The sequence below is a fragment of the Borostomias antarcticus genome (assembly GCF_949987555.1).
Source record: "Borostomias antarcticus genome assembly, chromosome: 17".
Classification (NCBI taxonomy): Eukaryota; Metazoa; Chordata; class Actinopteri; order Stomiiformes; family Stomiidae; genus Borostomias; species Borostomias antarcticus.
Genome location: NC_140250.1, coordinates 13,263,532 through 13,271,031, shown reverse-complemented (window position 1 = coordinate 13,271,031; position 7,500 = coordinate 13,263,532). Strand labels below are relative to the sequence as shown.

The window sequence follows — 7,500 nt, the reverse complement described above, 5'->3', positions numbered from 1 at the left end:
ACTGATGAAGAGACTTTTCTTTCATGCCATCTAATTATGCATCAAATGGGAAATTGAATAATCCTAATTCATCCCTAATCTAATCCGTACCAGAGGAAGGAGTTAGAACTCTAAACCCCACTGAGTCATATTATGTATCAATTTCCCATTGTTTAGGTTGGGAAAGGAACTAGCTTCTTCCTAAATCTGTATTTGAATGAAGAGCCACTTCTCCGTAGAGCTTGTGTTACTCAGTTGTGGGCTAGTCCTCAGCCTGTGTGAGTCTCTGATGGACACACAGGCCAAACCGCTCACTGTGAGGTCCAAAGTCTCTTAGTCTGAGGCCTTTTGACTGAGCAAATTATTGACACGGGCAGTACTCTCTCCGGGCCAAAAGAGAACCGCAGGGGGTAATACAAAACCCTCTGGCCCGTGAGGAATTCAAATAACCCTCAGTTGACAATGGCTTGAGGAGTGGCTGACTGTGTGGCAGGATAACTCTTGATAAGTGAACTCAGGATAAGCTGTGGTTGGAGGGGTGTCTTTCTCTCCCCTCCTTTCACTTCCTCAAACGACTGGCAGAACTCTGTCAAGGTTTACTCTACATAAACTTCATATCTAGCTGGAATGATGTACCCCGTAGATAGGATGTGATTGTCAGCATACAGTACGACTATCATCGAGTCGCATCACTGCTTGGAGCCGGTTCATTTCCTAGAATTCTGGATGCATCCTGTTAGCGTTTGTCCCCAGTCTAGTCACTGGACTGAGCGTGTGTTTGTTTTGTGTGAGTGTGTGTGTGTGTTTGTTTGTTTGTTTGTGGGAGGGATGGAAGGTATTTTTAGTATTTAGCGCAATGTGTTTAGCTGCGTCATAGAAATCTACCTGCAACTAGGTGGAATTAAACCACATTCGGCCCAGTGCAGACAGAAACGCAACAACACACACACACACATGCACACCTACCCTCTAGCCACCTCCAGAGCTGCACTGGTGTGGCTGCTCGTGCACTGGTCTGTGAGCAGATTGTGAAACCAAACAAGTGATGATGGTGAACGGCCAATAAAGTCTCCAGCACTCCATGGTAACGGCCAGGGCTGGTAACTAGAAACACAAGGGCTATTTGTGCTGCTTCTCCCTGTCCAGCTGGTCGGCTGGCTGGTTGGCTGTAAAGCTAGCTAGCTGGTTGGCTGGCTGGTTGGCTGGAAAGCTAGCTAGCTGGTTGGCTGGCAGGTTGGCTAGCTGGAAAGTAAGTTAGCTAGCTGGTTGGCTGGTTGTAAAGTTAGCTAGCTCGTTGGTTGGCTGGCTGGTTGGCTGACTGGGGAGTGTGATTGTCAGTTTGTTTGATTGGCTCACTTACTGGCTGTTAAGCTGGCTGGCTGGCTGTAGGGAGAGCGAGAGAGAGCGAGAGAGCGAGAGAGAGAGAGAGAGAGCGAGAGAGAGAGAGAGAGAGAGAGAGAGAGAGAGAGAGTTCTTTTGCCGGCTAAATGGAGAGAGAGATGCCAGCCTCACCCCGTCATCCAGCTCACAGTGGCTGTACTGTACTGTGGTCCCTCTGATAAGCAGCGTGACACAATCACCTCTCAAACATCCTGCCACTCGCACAGACAGAGGATCTGCCCTCTGACCCGGACGCTGCTCTCTCACAGCTCGGCCGTGAGTGGGCCTCCTGGATGGACTGTATTTTTTTAATGCCATGTCTCATAACGGTTGATTTATGCTGTCTGATGAGGCTTGTGCACCACATGAATCCCTGGTATTTAGACCCAAGGAACGTGGAAGGAGAACATTCCTCGAAGCCGGTGTGTGCGCATAGCACAACAGGAGATCTTCATTTTCGCAGGTACGCTTGAGGACGTGCAAACCCATCAATTTAAGGCTTTGACATCATGTTGCCGAGGGTGTTCTTTCTGTCTGGGCTGGGGGATTAAGCGGGTAATGCTGTTAGGGCATCTGTCAACAGACCTCTCCTAACCAGCCTTCACAGTTCTCTCTGCTGTGCTGCTGTCTGGCCAGGTATATGGGATGGCCTAATGGGCTGATAGATAAATGGATGGATGGATGGATGGATGGATGGATGGATGGATGGATGGATGGGTGGATGGATGGATGGATGGGTGGATGGATGGATGGATGGGTGGGTGGGTGGGGGGGATGGGTGGGTGGGTGGGTGGGTGGGTGGTTGGGTGGCTCATGAGAGACTGCCCAAAAAAAACTGTGCCAAGCTTGTAGCGTGATACCCAAGAAGACTTGTAGCTGTAATTGCTGCTTCAACAAAGTACTGAGTAAATTGTGTGAATACATGGGATATTCCAGTGTTTTATTTTAAATTTTTTAAACATTTCCCAAAAAATTGATTTTATTTCACTTTGTCATTATGGGGTATTGTGTGTAGACTGATGAGAAAAAAAATAATGTAATCAATTTTGGAATAAGGCTGTAACGTATCAAAATGTGGAAAAAGTGAAGGGGTGTGCAGGCTTTATATATATATATATATATATATATATATATATATATATATATATATATATATATATATATATATATATATACATATATATACAAACTCAACTCTCTGTTGGCACTACAAGAGGCAGTAGAGCCAGCACACCAAAATCAAGACAGACACCAAAATCAACCTGCCGATCTCCACTACACAAGTAGAGTAGTGGGCAGAGCTTTGGACTCCCACCCGGGAGACCGGGGTTCAAGACCCGGTGGGGATGACTTTATGGGACTATACCCCAAACCTCCACATGTTCATCCTTTCACTCCAACCTTTTTATCCCTTACCTAAATTCCACAAATAGAGTAGTGGTCAGAGCATTGGACTCCCATGTGGGACATTCTCAGAGATTACCGTCTATGCTGAGCAAAACTCCTCTAGTCTATATGTAGCTAAACAAACGCTGTTGTTTATGTTTTGGAACTGATGTCCAGGCGACAAGACCTATCTTAATTTATCAGACATTATTTCATGTCATTTCAATTCACAGCTATTTCAGTGGCATGACTAGCTTCCGTCCTACCAGTCCTGAACAGAAACCAGCCAGCCACGCACATAAGCCAGGTTGGACCTGGCCTGGTCTTGAGAGACATCTGTCTAGGACTTGAATAGGGAAGTGTCTATCTGTGTGTGTATTTGTGGGGCAGAGAGGCTCTTTGAGGTTTTAGTGTTTGGCAAGGGTGTTTTGGGCCTTTAGAAACCTACAGTACCTGTTACCTACTAATTAAGTGATTAAGCCATGTTTGCCCAGTATTCTCCTTGTTACCTGACACTCTGTGTTTGAAGTATCTCTTTTACCAGGTCGCCAGTATAACAAGTTTACATACAGCAGTTCCTGTATGGTGTTGTGGTCTTATCATAACCTGTAATATAATGTAATATAATGTCACTGTGTGCACTTGTATACTGTGGTGTAGTGGTATTATATAGAGCTGTAATATACTGTCATAACATTCTGTATTTATATGGTGTTGTGGTCTAAATGAACCTATAATAAGCTGTCTGTGTACCTGTATGTTGCTCCGGTAGATGTATCTCTCAGGAGGCTCCTGATTTCCTGCTTCAGGCTAAACCACATAAGAATGCTGCCTGGCCTCTTCTGTGTTCACACTAGCGGGCCAATGAGGAAGGATGGAACAAGCTAATGTAGCAGATGATTGGTTGTTTGTGCGACCTGTTGACCTCTCCTGGAGGGTTGATGTTTGAAAAGCATGTTTCAGAGGTTGGGGCGACTCACAAGAGACGCCACAGTGTGTGATGGGTACTTCTCAAGACATGTTGCCAATTTGTCAAATCAGTGAAGTCGTCTGTCAGTCCTGCATATTTAAAAGATCAAAGGGTGGAGGTGAAGCCAGATGAGTGAGCCGTGTTACTGATGTTCCTGATCATTACGGCAGCTGAGGTGAAGTCGAGTTATGGCCATACCTTGACCAGTTGAGTTGTATGTTTTTGTGTATCAACAATGACCAAAACAGTTTGGAGTCGGTCAGGAGTTTGGAGAGTAGGGGATCACCACAATGGTCCTGCTGGATGAGAAGGACCATCCCTGTTTTTAATATATTCATATGTTCAGAACACCACTGGATCAAAGTGAAATCACATTTCTGCAGGCTTTCAGCTTTAATAGCAGCATCGGTGTTCTTGGGGGTCCTTAACCAACGGATCCAAGCAGACGGACAATGATTTACTCCTTGTCTTTGAACTGCGGATAATATTGACAATGTGTGACCGTGAGGAAAGGAGTAAGACATGTATCTGTAGAGGGGGACTGTTGTGAATGGGTGAAAGTGGTTTTGTGGTTCTGGAGTGAAGTATAGAATATTTAGTTCCAAATGGTTTTATTATCCCTTTGCTGTGTGTGGGAAGAGATGACCACCAAGCTATAGAGCCTTATCTCTCTCTCTCCTTTCTTTTTCTTTCTTTCTTTCTCTCTCTCTTTCTCTCTCTCTCTCTCTCGACCCCAAAAGTCTACAGTACATCTCAATCAGTCTCTAAGTGATAACCACCAGCCAGGCTTTGTGCATGAGAACAGTACATACAGTATCAGGCCCCAGGCCACAACTTTAGTTCATATTCTCATTTCTGCTTATGTCCACATGAAATCCCATAGATTATTCTGATAGCGCTCCTTCATATGAGGGCTCAGCTGAAGCAGGCCGCAGCATCGGCCTGGAAGCTCTGAGGGCCAGGAAATAGCCCTCTTTATCCTCTGTTCCCCCAACACGGCCCAACAGCTATTACCACCATAGATACATTAACATTAGGTAATCGGGCCTTTGATAGTTTAGTCTGAAACTCTCTCTCTCTTTCTCTCTCTCTGGCCTGAGCAACAACTGTTATAAATGTAGACTTTCTCTCAGGCCATACTAGAGACAGCAAGAGAGAGAGAGAGAGATTTTTTTTCTTCTTCTTCTTCTCTCCACCACCTCTTTTAATGGACCCATTAATCAGGGAGATGTGGAATTGGTGAATGCCCAGTTTATTTTTTCACCTCATGTTGGCCAGTGCTCTGGATCGTCCCTGTGTGGAATTACTCAGGTGGGTGAGAGGATTCTGAATCTGATGACACCACACACATACGCGTGAACTTCTGACCTCAGTACACTCCGTTTCTCAACAGACATATTATTGATTTATCATGTAAAATATATTATTATAATATTTGATGCATTTATTTGATAAATAAATGATTGATATTTTGGTGAAATATACTTTTAGGTAGTATTTTTGATCACTTTAATATATGCTTTGTAGCTTTTTTCTCACTAAACCAAAGCACCTGTGGGATGATCTTTGATCGTTGTGGCGACTCCGGTGCGGAATGTTCATGACATTCCCAGCAGGTGCTTCCAGCTGCACCAGTCACACTGCATGCCGGGAAAGGCCGATAGGACACCAGAGCAAGTGTTCATGGCTAGAGTGTGTGTGTGTTTGTGTGTGTGTGTGTGTGTGGTGTGTGACTTATTTTATTACCTCTTGACGGGTGTAATGTGTAGCATGGGGAAGAGAGAGAGAGATGTAGGCTTATATATCTCATTAACATGCTGCTTTATCAGGGCTATTGAGTCCTGTTCAAACACAGAAGATATACTGAACTGTGCCCAGGTGAAGAGAGAGAGAGGGACAGAAAGAGAGAGAGTGTGTGTGTGCGTGCGTGTGTGCGTGTGTGTGTGTGTAAGGAGAGACTGTAGAGTGATTTGCTGGTGTGATTAGTTTCACAACAGAAATGTGAGCGGACCGGACTGGACCACGGTAGTGATTCTCTGGTGTTGGGTTCGGCACCCTCTACCAGAACCAAAAATACAACTGAACTTCTGCAAGCCTCGGAGGGAATGTTTGGAGTCACATTCCTGGTGAGAGAGGAGACAAGTTCGCTGTTACAGTTTGGAGCTCTAGATTCTTATTTTAGTGCTGGTTATTACTGTAGTAGACTCACGAGTCAGTCTCTAAACGCTGCACTCCAACTAGAGACTGAAGACATTTGTCCAGGTTTCATCGCTAAAAGCGGGTGGAAACAATTTGAGAGATTGAAAAAAACAAAATGCATAGCAGAACCAATCCAACGTCTTTAGGGCAGTCCTCCCTAATGGGGCAGTGGATGTTTTGTTTTGATTCTCCAGTTTGTTTGGAGGACATAATTTCCAGTAAGGCGGGTCCTTCACCCTATTGGAGATGTAGGCAGTGGTTCTGATTGGTAGCGTCGGTTTTCAGCGCTGTTCTAGCGACAATTTTCAAAGGAGATGTCCAAAGTCTGGCATCGCAAGATGGTACTAGTTATACCAATAGTCCGCAGTGCAGATTGCTTGCAGTCTTTTCTTATCGCTGATCTTCAACTATCAATGACCATTTATATTTAAGGCTGCCGTCCTTAGTGACTGTCAAAAATAGCATACTCACATGCTGAATGCAAAGAGTGCCAGAACAAAGAGTATATATTGTGTATACATTTGCTCTGTTTTATTATCATGAAATAAAGCTATACTATTGTTATGAGCCGTGTGTGTGTGTGTGTGTGTGTGTGTGTGTGTGTGTGTGTGTGTGTGTGTGTGTGTGTGTGTGTGTGTGTGTGTGTGTGTGTGTGTGTGTGTGCGTGCGTGTGTGTGTGCGTGTGTATGGTGTGTGTGTGTGTGTGTTGCCTCAGCCTTTGTGCTGCTCTGTGAGAGATGGTTCGGGGGGCTGGCTGGCAGAGCCTGGATTGTGCTCTCAGTTTCCAGCTCTTTCAGTGGAGCACAGACCTAAACATCCCCTCTATTCTTTTATTGTCAGTTTCCCAGGCTTTGAGTGATCAACTACACACACACACACACACGCATGCATGCAAACACACATACTGTACACACTATGGGGTGTGATTCGTGCCAGCGTAACAAACACTCAGTGCTTTCGTCGCCTGCATTGCGTGTATAAAGGTACTTTGGCGAGCTGATTAATAGGCGTGCATATACGCACGCGTTACGAGTCGCTCGCATTCTCAGAGGGTGACGTGTCAAAAGTGCCGTGCCATTTTTGCGCACATGCATGTAACGTTTGCACGCTCGTGTTAAGTCAGCGGGCACTAGAAGCTGGGAGCGGGGCTCATTTGTCCATATTGAATAAAAATTAAGAATATTTATTTCCACTCAATCAAATTCCAGGACCCTCCTTGCATAACTTTTCCTAGATATGTGTCGTTTTATCTCCACTATCGCTACATTTTGGCTGTTCGAACTGGTGCTGATGGTGCTGCAGCGCCCTCTATTGACAAGAAACACGTGTATCTGAACATTTGTTTTAAATTGCGAAGAAAGAGTCATTCAGATATTAGGCTTTATTAAAAACAAGTTGCTTAACATGTGCGAATTCCATTTATTGAGAATGCATTACCAATTGTCAAGGACGAGATTAGAACCAGCTATGATTTAAAGGCAACTGACCTTACACGTGCGGCCGCTAACACGTCTGCTGCGCTAGCAAGGCACTGGCACGTTTGACACGTCGCTATGCAATTTCTGCACACATTACAAGACGTACGT

General features: G+C 44.9%; 1 protein-coding gene across 1 annotated transcript in view; it reads left to right on the top strand.

Moving 5' to 3' along the window:
- The window catches only part of LOC311320407 (LIM domain only protein 7-like), a gene marked incomplete at its 5' end in the record, with an annotated part of 60,651 nt that overhangs the window by 19,112 nt on the left and 34,039 nt on the right, over window positions 1–7,500 (top strand). The window lies entirely within an intron of this gene.